The sequence below is a fragment of the Schistocerca gregaria genome, chromosome X, assembly GCF_023897955.1.
Source record: "Schistocerca gregaria isolate iqSchGreg1 chromosome X, iqSchGreg1.2, whole genome shotgun sequence".
Taxonomy (NCBI): Eukaryota; Metazoa; Arthropoda; class Insecta; order Orthoptera; family Acrididae; genus Schistocerca; species Schistocerca gregaria.
Window position 1 is genome coordinate 607857688 of NC_064931.1, and position 14566 is coordinate 607872253.

Genomic DNA, 14566 nt, shown 5'->3' on the forward strand with positions numbered 1-14566 from the left:
GCTTTGTGTGTCGCTGTGAACAGTGGACCTTTGCGAAGTATCCGACTACATCTGTCCATTGGGTGCAGTTCTCTACGCAATGTTCACTCAGAAATTGGCTGAGACGGACCTGCATGCACTAACAGCAGCAATTACTGTGGAGCCTGAAACCGATTGTCACAGACAATGCGTGACAGTTGCCTCCGATCCCTGTTAGTTAGGATGTTCTTACGGCCTGAGCACGTCCAAACACGACAGCTCGTTTCTACCATCCTGACACGTCTGCACGTCGAAGCATCTTAGTGCACTGATATCATACAAGCGACTGACATATACTCACCACTTCACTGCCGTGACCTAACATCGCGTATGGAGGATTATACAAAAATAGATGTATAGGGTATCTATTTAACAAAGGTCCTAACGCAAATGGCAAAATGTATAGCAGGTAGCATTTTCTACATGTACATCTACATGGATACTCTGCAAATCACATTTAAGTGCCTGGCAGAGGGTTCATCGAACCACCTTCCCAATTCTCTATTACTCCAATCATGTATATCGCGCGGAAAAAACGAGCACCTGCATCTTTCAGTGCGAGCTCTGATTTCCCTTATTTTATTATGACGATCGTTTCCGCCTATGTAGGTCGGATGAACAAGGTATTTTCGCATTCGGAGGAGAAAGTTGGTGATTGAAATTTCTTGAGAAGATTCCGCCACAACGAAAAACTACTTTGTTTTAATGATGTCCAACCCAAATCCAGTATCATTTCAGTGACACTTTCTCCCCTATTTCGCAATAATACAAAACGTGCTGCCCTTCTTTGAACTTTTTCGATGCACTCCGTCAATCCTATCTGGTAAGGAACCCACACCGCGTAGCGGTATTTTAAAAGAGGACGGACAAGCGTAGTGTAGGCAGTCTCTTTAGTAGATTTGTTACATTTTCTAAGTGGCATACCAGTAAAACACTTCCTTTGGTTAGCCTTCCCCATAAAATTTTCTATGTGTTCTTTCCGTTTTAAGTTTTCCGTAACTGTAATTCCTAAGTATTTAGTTGAATTTACGCCCTTTAGATTTCAGTGTTCTTTCGTGTAACCAAAGTTTAACGGATTCCTTTTAGCATTTATGTTATGTTATTTTCGTTATTTAGGGTCAATTACCAATTTTGGCACCATACATATATCTTTTCTAAATCATTTTGCAATTTGTTTTGATCTTCTTATGACTTTACTAGTCGTCATCTACGAAAACCTAAGTCGGCTGCTCAGATTGTCTCCCTAATCGTTTATATAGATAAAGAACAGCAAAGGGTCTATAACACTACCTTGGGGAACGCCAGAAATCACTTCTGTTTTATACCATGAATTTCCATCAGTTACTACAAATTGTGAACTCTCTGACAGGAAATCACGAATCCAGTTACATAATTGAGACGATATTCCATAAGCACACAACTTCACAAGTCGCTTGTGTGGTACAGTGTCGAAAGCCTTCGGAAAATCCGGAAACACGGAATCAATTTGAAATCCCTTGTCAATAGCACTCATCACTTTGTGCCAGTAAAGAGCTAGTTGTGTTTCACAAGAACGATGTTTTCTAAATCCGTGTTGGGTGCGTGTCTATAAACCATTTTCTTCGAGGTAATTCATAATGTTCGAACACAATATATGTTAATTATGTGTGGTAACTCGTTCAGTGAAAAAGGTAGCTTTGGTTCACACGCTCCATTCAGATATAAAATAAGAGAAAATGTGCCTTTAGAGTCATATACCACGTATTTTGCATCGAATCGGAAGAAAGGAAACAAACGAGTTATCTGGATTGTAGAAGGCACTCATAAACACACTAGTGATGTGAGTAAGCTGATTTCCCATGGAATTCCCGATATGAGGTAGGTTTTGTGACGTGAGTCAGCACGACGCACACGAGACTGTATTACTGACGGAGTGTCCAGAAACGCTGTGGACATGATACGTGAGGATCTTAGTCATCTGAAGCCCACTGTGCAGCTCAAGTACGGGGTCTGAGTACTCTAGGAATCCGAGAAGTCGGAATAACGCAGCGTATGTTACTTATCAACACTCCAGACAGGGTGCTTCAACACTTCTTACGATCTGGGGTATTTCACTTCCAACCGGAAAACACTGGATATTAAGATGCAGACGGAGACTGGCATCTGCATGGAAATGAACAAGACCATAACCAGATTCTAAGTCCATGTCTTTATCTCGGTGGTTGATACCTATACGGAAATACCTGGTTCGCTATTTTATGAACCCTTGTGGCTATATGATTAGTTGGAAATCGATCACTGCTATCTTAATCGTGGCGCAAAGTATATGCGGGAGGACGACGGTTCAATCCCGTCTCCAGCCATCCTGATTTAGGTTTTCCGTGATTTCCCTAAATCGTTTCAGGCAAATGCCGGGATGGTTCCTTTGAAAGGGCACGGCCGATTTCCTTCCCCATCCTTCCCTAAACCGAGCTTGAGCTCCGTCTCTAATGACCTCGTTGTCGACGGGACGTTAAACAACACTAACCTAACCTAACCGCAAAGTATATGGAGTGGCATTTAATATTGTGTACCGTTGTCTGCCGGCAGCGAAGTCTTCTGAGAGGTCAGTACGAGTCATTAGTACGAAATGGAGACTGGAGATGTGTTATATGCCTTGAACGGTGGTGAATAACCGGTTTTCATGAATGAGGCGTAATGTTGCCATTTTGATTGGTGTAGAAGGAGAGGGTTTAAAAGCGTAAGAGTTGTAACACCGTCAGTGAAACATGGCGTGTTTCGTGAAGACTGGTTGACAATCACCTCTATTGTGCACGTAATTTTATTCACAGCATATCCCTGATAACGTCACTACTTGCAAAAATGGACTTGTCGCTACAGGCAGGCGCTTTCCTTCAGGTATCTTCGAGAACTGTGATCATCCTTATACTGCCGTCGTACTTCACAGTAGTTCATATCCAACATAAAATAATGCTTTTCCTGTGTGTTTTTGAAACCCACTATACATGCCTACTGAAAATGTATGGATTTTTATTACTTGGCGACCCGATGATGAGTTCCGTCTCTTGTACGATACAGCTAAATTTTCCACTCGGACGGAAGCTGTTTTAAAGGTTATTCACCACTGTCAAATGTAAGTTAAGCCAATAACGCTACGCCAGGCGTGGTGGCTTCCCAAGATATTGGATTTCATCATGTTATATTATTTTACTACTGTGTGCTACATGCAGTTATTTCTTATTACCACAATATGTCATTCATCATCATCATCATCATCGTCGTCGTCGTCGTCGTCATCAGCCGTTTCTCTCATTAAATGACGTGGTATCTCCAAGTACTGAGCTCATATACGTTTGTAATATCTTGTTCTACAAGGAACAGTCTTCGGCGATATTCAACCAACAACCTTCCTCAGATTTTAGTCTAACTGGTACGGCCATCTTCCTCGTGCTCTGTCTGTTTCTTGGACTCCGTTATAGAGCTGTCCTTGTCCATCGGTCATCATTTCATCGAGAAACGTGGTCGGCCCATTGCTATTTCATAGAATGTCCTTGACGTCGGTAATTGTTCTGACGTCTTCTGCCCTTTTTTTGGCTTTCCTTGTAAATCACAAAATGGACATTTCCATGCCTTGCAGTGCAGTTCTAAGTTTCCGGTTTGTGTACTCACGAAGTGTCCAGGCCTCAAAGCCGTGAGTATAGGTTGGTGCATAAGTTCGTAGCGTTTTTGTTTGGCATGTTGGTATTCCGGTTTCTGTGCTATTATTTATCCATTTCTGTTTTTTATTTATAGTTAATTGTTGCTATTTGTGTTTACGTATTGTCATTTTGTCATTTGGAGATAGTATATGGAGCTGTGGACTTCAGAAAATGAAGTGTCAAATAGAGAAATCGAAACATTGTCTACCTATTCATCTGTTTGAGAGGGGTGACAGGAGCGGAGGCCGTATATGGGGATAATGCCATACGCCAGAGCACGGCAAGAAAATGGTTTTCTCATTTTAAGGAGGATCGTTTTGGTATTAGTGACTCTCCACGTTCAGGAAGACCATCTGGGTCGGGTAAAGATCGTTGAAACGCATTAATCCATAATTATCTACGTCACCATACTCGAGGACTGGTAAACGCGATGAACTGTGATCGTTTCACCATCGTGCGACATTTGCATGCAGTGGGAAAGGTTCAAAAATCGAAACATTGTCTACCTACATGCTCTACGTCTAAACTCACAAAAAATAAGCTGGTGGTCATATGTGCATCTCTGCTTGCTCATCAGCAACAGGCTAGTGAACAACACCAACCATTCCTGTCCTGTATAGCTGCTGGTGAAGAAAAATGGTGTCTTTATGCTAACATAAGGAGAAGAAAGGCGTGGTTGAGGCCAAACAAAGCAGCCACTCTCCGTACAAAGAGCTGCGCGTATGCATAAAAGATAATGTCATTCATCTGGTGGAACAGCGAGGGTGTAGTGTACTACGAATTGCTTTCCCGATGTGTGACAATCACTGCTGACATCTATTGCTAACAACTGAAATGTCTTGCAGACGCACTCCAAGAACAGCGACCAGGAAGACTGCATGAAGTGATGCTAATCCACGATAACGCCCTCCCGTATAATGCTAGACTGACAAAAAACACTATACAGGAGTTGGATTGGAAAGTCATTCCGCACCCACCTTATTCACCTGACCTTGCGACCTCAGATTTTCACTTTTCCCACTCTCTATCGAACAGCTTTCAAGGAACTTCCTTTACGGATGATAATGCGCTCTGAACATGGTTCGACGAGTTCTTCGCCTCAAAACTGTTTGATTTCTACAGCCGAGGAATTGAAAAGTTGTCCCAGCGTTGGCACGCAGTTGTGAATTGTGAAGAAGAATATATTATTGATGACTTAAGTATGTATTATGTGTATCTGTTGTGTTTATTAAATTCATGGTAAAACGCTACTAACTTACACACCGAGCTCATAAAAACGGACACACTGATCAAAAATTATTTTTTTTGGCTATGCTACCATATTTGTCTTGAAGATAGATAAATGTCTTCCATATGCGCGTTTAGTTCGCTGCGTCGAAAAAGCTTCCAGTCTTATGTTTACTGTCATATGTACAAGCTGAAAACATGGTTCAAATGGCTCTGAGCACTAAGGGACTTAGTACCTGAGATCATCAGTCTCCTAGAACTTATAACTACAGTAGAGCGTCGATTATCCGAACGTCGGTCAACCAAACGACCGCTTAACCGAACTCGCACCTGTTACTCTCCCACCCTACCGTCCATCATCCACCTCACTCCCAAGCCAAGTTTCCCACAGTAGTCGCCGCACTGGGCCACCGCTGGCAGAACATTGCTTCTAATGGGAAGTATACCAACAGCTTCTGAGGCGTTCACTTGTTTAGATACTGCCTTGCGATGGTTTGAAGCCCAAGATGAAAGTGAACAGTTTCAGATATCTGTAATGAAAAAAGTACGTGACTTAGCTGCTCGTAAGCGTGTAGGCTTGTTTAGACAGATCAAAGTAAAGGATTTGTTTAAACGTTAATTTTGTGTACTGTGTATATTGTTGATGCAAAATGCATATGTAATATGTATATATTTTTGTTTAATAAACTGTGCCACATGCTATATATCCCTACTGAAGTTGCCTTTGTATGTTACTTTGTAATACTATAAAGAGATGCCTGTTTTTATGAATAAATTTACTGTACAGTACTTCCTTTTGGGAAATAAACATGTATAGTTCGATTATCCGAACAAACCAGTTTTCCGAACACCCATGTCCCCCAATTACTTCGCATAATCGACGCTCTACTGTACTTAAACCTAATTAACCTAAGGTCATTACACACATCCATGCCTGACGCAGGATTCGAACCTGCGACCGCGGCGGTCGCGCGATTCCAGACTGAAGCGACTAGAACCGCTCGGCCAAAGCGGCCGGCTTACAAGCTCACCAAGACAGATGTGTTCTCTGATATTGTCCAGTAGGGCGTTTTGGAGTTGTAAAGTAGCTACGCCATTTATTAGACATAGAGTAATTTTTGTCGCTGATGACATTGCTATCTTGAGTGAAAGTGAAGAAGAATTAAATGATCTGCTGAACGGAATGAACAGTCCAATGGGTACACAGTATGGTTTGAGAGTAAATCGGAGAAAGACGAAGGTAATGAGAAGTAGTAGAAATGAGAACAGCGAGAAACTTAACATCAGGATTGATGGTCACGAAGTCAATGAAGTTAAGGAATTCTGCTACCTAGGCAGTAAAATAACCAATGATGGACGGAGCAAGGAAGACATCAAAAGCAGACTTGCTATGGCAAAAAAGGCATTTCTGGCCAATAGAAGTCTACTAATATCAAATACCGGCCTTAATTTGAGGAAGAAATTTCTGAGGGTGTACGTCTGGAGTACAGCATTGTATGGTAGTGAAACATGGACTGTGGGAAAACCGGAACAGAAGGGAATCGAAGCATTTGAGATGTGGTGCTATAGACGAATGTTGAAAATTATGCGGTCTCATAAGGTAAGGAATGAGGAGGTTCTACGCAGAATCGGAGAGGAAAGGAATATGTGGGGATAAGGAGAAGGGACAGGATGATAGGACATCTGCTAAGACATGAGGGAATGACTTCCATGGTACTAGAGGGAACTGTAGAGGACAAAAACAGTAGAGGAAAACAGAGATTGGAATACGTCAAGCAAATAATTGAGGACGTAGGTTGCAAGCGCTACTCTGAGATGAAGAGGTTAGCACAGGAAAGGAATTCGTGGCGGGCCGCATCAAACCAGTCAGTAGACTGATGCCAAAAAAAAAAAAAAAAAAAAAAAAAAAACAAAAAAAAAAACAAAAAAAAAAAAAACTTGGAAAGTTTTATGTTCAGTTCCACTGTCTGACATTCCGAGGCGATATCCGATATCATCTTTCATAGTTCTCAAAATTTGCTAACGGTGCAATGTCCTCCACAAATCTCTGGTTATGAAGCTGTTCCCGTTGATTCTTATTCTCTTCCCAGTTCAGGTTTGACATGCCGTTTACAAGACAACGGAGAACAGCCTACTGGAGTAGATATTCAACATCTGATAATACCTTCATGGCGCAATGACTGTCACAAAAAGTGACATGAATTCACTGCAACAGTCACGCATCCGGTTTGAGAGGATCAGCAACTTAATGCTATTTGCAAATATTCGTCGTTTCTATTGTATTATCTGCGCTAATAGCTACATTTTCAATTGGAGAGCAGACAGAGAGCCTTATTCGAGCAGAAGAAGAGTAAATACAAAGATTAACTAACATCTGTTGCACATATTTGTGATATTAAAAATGTGTCGAATGTTATGAGAGGTAGTATCGAACCAAGAAAACAACACCAGTGAACATGGATCCGAAAAAGCAAGAAAATTTGTTCACAGGAGAGGCTGAAACCACACAATTGACTGCAGACTTCCTAATACTCAGACTAATTTGAACCTAGGGGTACTGTGATGCAGAAAGACATCAAAACGCATTGGTGACCCTGCTGACCAAGCGTCAGCCCAACAACTGTCAGCATACGTGCAACGGGAGGTTTTTCAGACGCTACTTCAAAAAAGTGTACATATTGTTATATTGGAAACTATGTGTTTTCGGACCAATGATTTTTGGCCTATTTTTATAAGCTCATTGAATACTACCACATTTCAAGATACACGACACTACTTTTTAGAATATCTTGTATAACTAAAGCGCCGAACTGCTCTGCTTAGAAGATGTTTGTTAAAAGTATTGTGGAGACGCCTGTACAAGTTTACCATCATTATTTTGGCATTCGTTCTTCACTAACCTGCAAGCTGTAAACTAACGAATAAAGAGAGAAACAGGCTTAGATAAAAAAAAAAAAAATTCGAGACCCCACCACAATGAAAATGGAACACCTGCCACAACGTGTTCATGGAATGGTTCCATTCAAAAGTAATCGCCACACTCCTTGAGACGTCTATCCCACTGGGAGACGAAACGATCAGTTTCTGTTTCGTAGAACGCGGTCAGCCGCTGACAGGTCCGCGTCCGCACCCACTCTTACACTTCCTCGTTCAACTGAAACCGACATACACGCATGTCTTTCTTCATATCAGATATGAAAATCTCACGGTGAATGATACGGGCTGTACGGAGGAGGTTGCAGGTTTTTCCAACAAAATCGCTGAAAAGTAGCCTTCGTCCAATTGGCAGTGATGGTTTTGTTGGTTTGTGGGGCGCTCAACATCGCGGTCATCAGCGCCTGTACATTTTCCAGTCTTTCCATTTCCAGTCTCTCTCCATTACCCGAATGATGAGATGATGATGAGGACAACACAAACACCCAGTCCCCGGACGGCGAAAATCCCTGACCCGGCCGGTTCAAAATGGTTCAAATGGCTCTGAGCACTATGGGACCTTACATCGGAGGTCATCAGTCCCCTATAACTTAGAACTACTTAAACCTAACTAGCCTAAAGACATCACACACATCCATGCCCGAGGCAGGATTCGAACCTGCTGCCATAGGGGTCGCGCTGTTCCAGACTGAAGCGCCTAGAACCGCTCGGCCACAACGGCCGGCTGACCCGGCCGGAAATCGAACCCGCGACCCCGTGATCCAGAGACAGCAACGTTATCCACTAGACCACGAGCTGCGGACGCAATTTGTTGTGTGGGGGCGGGTGTTATCGTGCAACGGAATGATTCCGTTCGATAGCATTCCGACAGCCCGAGGGTAAACGGCAAAGCCAGCACACATCTCCTCCGCCAAAAAATCCACAGCTATTCACACAAGTTCCAGTAAAGATGACAGCAGGGGCCCTCTGGTCGTCGAGTTCCTCGACTGTGGAATCACAATCAGTGCAGAACGCTGCCGGCCACGGTGGCCGTGCGGTTCTGGGGCTGCAGTCCGGAACCGCAGGGCTGCTACGGTCGCAGGTTCGAATCCTTCCTCGGGCATGGGTGTGTGTGATGTCCTTAGGTTAGTTAGGTTTAAGTAGTTCTAAAGTTCTAGGGGACTTATGACCTAAGATGTTGAGTCCTATAGTGCTCATAGCCATTTGAGCAGAAGGCTATGAAGGCCCTTTGCAAAAACTGCTACGCGCCATTAAGTCAATACGCCCAGGAATCTTGTCGGACGGAATCATCCTTTTGCACGATAGCGCTCGGCCCCACACTGCCATTCGGACGAACACTACTCTTCAGCGACCGAGCGAGGTGGCGGAGTGGTTAGCACACTGGACTCGCATTCGGGAGGACGACGGTTCAATCCCGTCTCCGGCCATTCTGATTTAGGTTTTCCGTGATTTCCATAAATCGTTTCAGGCAAATGCCGGGATGGTTCCTTTGAAAGGGCACGGCCGATTTCCTTCCCAATCCTTCCCTAACCCGAGCTTGCGCTCCGTCTCTAATGACCTCGTTGTCGACGGGACGTTAAACACTACCCACCACCCACCACCTACTCTTCAGCGATTTGGTTGGGAAACACTGCAACGTCGCCCATAGAGCCCGTATCTTTCACAGTGTGATTTTCACATCTTTGAATAGTGTTACGATGAGGGCACTATATACACTCCTGGAAATTGAAATAAGAACACCGTGAATTCATTGTCCCAGGAAGGGGAAACTTTATTGACACATTCCTGGGGTCAGATACATCACATGATCACACTGACAGAACCACAGGCACATATACACAGGCAACAGAGCATGCACAATGTCGGCACTAGTACAGTGTATATCCACCTTTCGCAGCAATGCAGGCTGCTATTCTCCCATGGAGACGATCGTAGAGATGCTGGATGTAGTCCTGTGGAACGGCTTGCCATGCCATTTCCACCTGGCGCCTCAGTTGGACCAGCGTTCGTGCTGGACATGCAGACCGCGTGAGACGACACTTCATCCAGTCCCAAACATGCTCAATGGGGGACAGATCCGGAGATCTTGCTGGCCAGGGTAGTTGACATACACCTTCTAGAGCACGTTGGGTGGCACGGGATACATGCGGACGTGCATTGTCCTGTTGGAACAGCAAGTTCCCTTGCCGGTCTAGGAATGGTAGAACGATGGGTTCGATGACGGTTTGGATGTACCGTGCACTATTCAGTGTCCCCTCGACGATCACCAGCGGTGTACGACCAGTGTAGGAGATCGCTCCCCACACCATGATGCCGGGTGTTGGCCCTGTGTGCCTCGGTCGTATGCAGTCCTGATTGTGGCGCTCACGTGCACGGCGCCAAACACGCATACGACCATCATTGGCACCAAGGCAGAAGCGACTCTCATCGCTGAAGACGACACGTCTCCATTCGTCCCTCCATTCACGCCTGTCGCGACACCACTGGAGGCGGGCTGCACGATGTTGGGGCGTGAGCGGAAGACGGCCTAACGGTGTGCGGGACCGTAGCCCAGCTTCATGGAGACGGTTGCGAATGGTCCTCGACGATGCCCCAGGAGCAACAGTGTCCCTAATTGGCTGAGAAGTGGCGGTGCGGTCCCCTACGGCACTGCGTAGGATCCTACGGTCTTGGCGTGCATCCGTGCGTCGCTGCGGTCCGGTCCCAGGTCGACGGGCACGTGCACCTTCCGCCGACCACTGGCGACAACATCGATGTACTGTGGAGACCTCACGCCCCACGTGTTGAGCAATTCGGCGGTACGTCCACCCGGCCTCCCGCATGCCCACTATACGCCCTCGCTCAAAGTCCGTCAACTGCACATACGGTTCACGTCCACGCTGTCGCGGCATGCTACCAGTGTTAAAGACTGCGATGGAGCTTCGTATGCCATGGCAAACTGGCTGACACTGACGGCGGCGGTGCTCAAATGCTGCGCAGCTAGCGCCATTCGACAGCCAACCCCGCGGTTCCTGGTGTGTCCGCTGAACCGTGCGTGTGATCATTGCTTGTACAGCCCTCTCGCAGTGTCCGGAGCAAGTATGGTGGGTGTGACACACCGGTGTCAAAGTGTTCTTTTTTCCATTTCCAGGAGTGTATTATGCACCAAACACCAGTTTTGAGCTTATGCAACTGCTGTTTAACGTACTGATGGGGATTTTCTGATATATAACGGCGCATTTTTCTTGAGTTCACACAGCCCGGCGGGTCGAACCGTGCTTCATCTGAAGAAATGAAAATCCGAGGATCCAAAAATCCGGATTCAACATCACTCAGAAACTGCCGACAGAACTCAGCACACGAAAGTTCTTCTGTACGCTTAAACTCATACATGACACTAGTTTCTAAGGGTGCAGATGCACATCCTTTTTCATATGGTTTCGACACGACGATCTTTAAATTCCCTCTTGCACAGATAAACGGTATTGAGACATCGTCGGGCATTGCTCCAGGCTCAAGCAGTGTATTCTGGTGTTCTAACTCTTTTCGGATAGTTACGATTTTCATTTGTTAAGAGCTCGTTCGCGCCATTTAACAACTAAGTTTTACATTGCAAACTTTAATGAAGGTTTTATCAAAATATTTCTAGTTTTGAATTCTTGAGCAAACTTTTTGCACGTGTTGTGCTTCGTATAACATTCTCCAATGAACACTCGCTCTTTTATCGTGAGCAACATTTTGTGTTACACTCAACTGGTCACTTAAAACATCTGCTTCCCTCACTCACTCAAAAATAATGACACAGTGAAGTACTGGGGACATAGCATGCGGGAGATAAACTTGCGCAATCATGTGACGGCAATTGATTGGTGCCTTGAAATCATGGTTTCCAAAATTTCCTTTTACAAGGGCTAATTACACGTCAGTCATATGAGTACTTTGCGGCTCAGTTTTTTTGTGGCCACCCTGTAGTATAACCTCAGAATTCGTCCTATGAGATTCGAGAATCGCTACTACATGCTTGTTAACTGCGCAGTTCCCTACAGTTATTGCTGGGAATATTACGCATGTAGCTCAAACAAATTGTTCTTCTCGTAATAAAGTGAGTCATATCGTTGAACCTGAGGGTTCGAGGAGAAAACAAGCAGTGGGTGCTGCTTGTAAGCGGTGTAAGCGCTCCTTATCGGCTGTGTCAGCGCTAGATAACTGGGTGGCCCCTTGTAGCCGCCATTAAATAAAAAAGAGGAAGTAGATTTCAGCTTATCTTAATGTTGCCATGGATGATTGCTTTCAATTATGAAGCTTTATTACGAGCGCTAGACACATGTAAACGACTGCGAACTATCTTAAGCGTGAAATAATGTGATGATAGTTGAAAAACAAGAGCAAAAGGAAGAATTGAAGCTGTCGGAAGCGAGAGAAAGTAAGTATTGAGACAGAAATGACAAGAATGCGGCCAAGGATATTGTACCATGGAGCTGATTTATGTGACTGCGAGTGATAATGAATTTTCGTTTCAACATCAGCGTCGCTTGCAGTTTATTTTGTAACCCAAACAGCTGTGACTATCTTGTTTAATTTCCTTTTTTGGTGAAAAGTGTTCAGTAAGCTCAATCAAAACTATGTTCAGTGAAATGCAGTACGTGATGCGCAGCAGTAAACTGTTGTCAGAAATACGTGTACATTACTCGCAAAACTGACTGTAGTCCCGGCCATGGCACGCTGTAGGGTACAACAACCATGAATTCCAAAGTGATTCGTGTTGTTTCACATTGTACTTCTAGACTTTAGTCCGAAGACTGGTTTGACGCGTCTGTCCAAGCTAACTTATCATATACAAGCCTCACCATTTCTACATAGCTACTGGAGCCTATATCCATTTGTGTCTGCTTATTGTACAGTTTCTGTCTACCAAATTTCCGTCTGTTACCAAATGGACGATTCCTTGATATCTCAGGATGTATACCATCAACTATCCTGGTTTTTAGTGAAGTTGTGCCGTAAATTTAATATCTCCTCATTTAGATTCACTATCTTCTCACTAATAAACCAATATAACCATATAATCTTTGGCAGCCTCCTGTAGCATCTCATTTCGAAATACCCACAGAGATGGCGCAGTGGTTAGCACACAGGACTCGCATTTGGGGTGATGACGGTCCAAACCTGCGTCTTGCTGTGCAGATTTAAGTTTTCCGTGGTTTCGCTAACTCGATCCAGGCAAACGCCGGGATGGTTCCTTTCAAAGGGCATGGCCGCTTTCCTGCCCCATCCTTGGCACAGTCCGAGCCTGTTCTCCGTCTCTAATGGCATCGATGTCGACGGGACGTTAAACCCAATCTTTCTTCCTTCATTTCGAAAGCTTATCTTCTCTTCTTGTTTGAACTATTTATGTTTCACATTATAAGTATTGAAAACAATAGATTAAAACATGACAAAATATTGACAGGGTTAAACAATGTCCAGCCTGAGTTCAGGAAAAAGAAATACTGTAAGGAGGTAATTAATGAGACGAAAAAAATTAAAGGTCCTTCAGATGTGAAGTATTTAAGGAATATAATGACAGACATTCCAGGAGAGCGAGTGACAAGTGAGGACAAGAAGAAAGTTGAGGCTTCTGAAATGTGGAGCAACTGGAGAATGCTGAAGATTGGTTGGGTAGATCTGATTACTGATGAGGAGAAACTGAGTCGAACTGGGGAGAAATGAAATTTATGGCACAACGTGAATAAATAAGAATACATGTTGAGGATACATTTGGTAATGGAGGGGAGTACCTGTGTGATGAGGAGGAGGTACAAATGGGTGATATCTACGTTTCCCATAGCCATGCGTACTCATATAGCTATTATAGTTATTATTATGGGAAACAACAGGTTCAGTATGACACTTATATCACTAGGCTTTTCTATGATTCCATGCTAACTGGAATTTTCAGATATGGAGCCAGTATTAGGGTGCACAAATTAGAGCTAGTTGAACAAAGACAGCTGCTGTGTTCAGATGAGTAAAGCAAGGTACGAGTATACTGCTACGCTGCTGTAGGGGCGTCCTAACTGTATTTGGAATCCCTTAGAATTCATCGATTGTATTAACAAACGGTGGTAGCAGAAAGTGCCACACATTCGCGGAAAATAACTGAATACAATAATATTTGAAGAATTATGGTGGAGACAGTATTCCTTGTATAAAGGAAGGAGGCTACTTCAGTTTCTTTCTTGTGGAAACGAGAGGCTTTAGTTAACATACATTGAAGCGCCAAAGAAACTGATAAAGGCATGCGTATTCAAATACAGAGATATGTAAACAGGCAGAATACGGCACTGCGGTAGGCAACACCTATATAAGACAAGTGTCTGGCGCAGTTACTAGATCGGTTACTTCTGCTACAACGGCAGTTATCAAGATTTAAGTGAGTTTGAACGTGGTGTTCACAGATGGCGCACTAGCGATGGGACACAGAATCTACGAGGTAGTGATGGAGGAGGGATTTTCCAGTACGACCATTTCACGAGTGTACCGTGAATATCAGGAATCTGGCAAAACATCAAATCTCCGACATCGCTGCGGTCGGAAAAAAGATCCTGAAACAACGGTACCAGCAACGACTGAAGAGAATCGTTCAACGTGACAGAAGTGCAACCCTCCCGCAAATTGTTGCAGATTTCAATGCTGGGCCATCAGCAAGTGTCAGAGTGCGAACCACTCAACGAAACATCATTGATATGGGC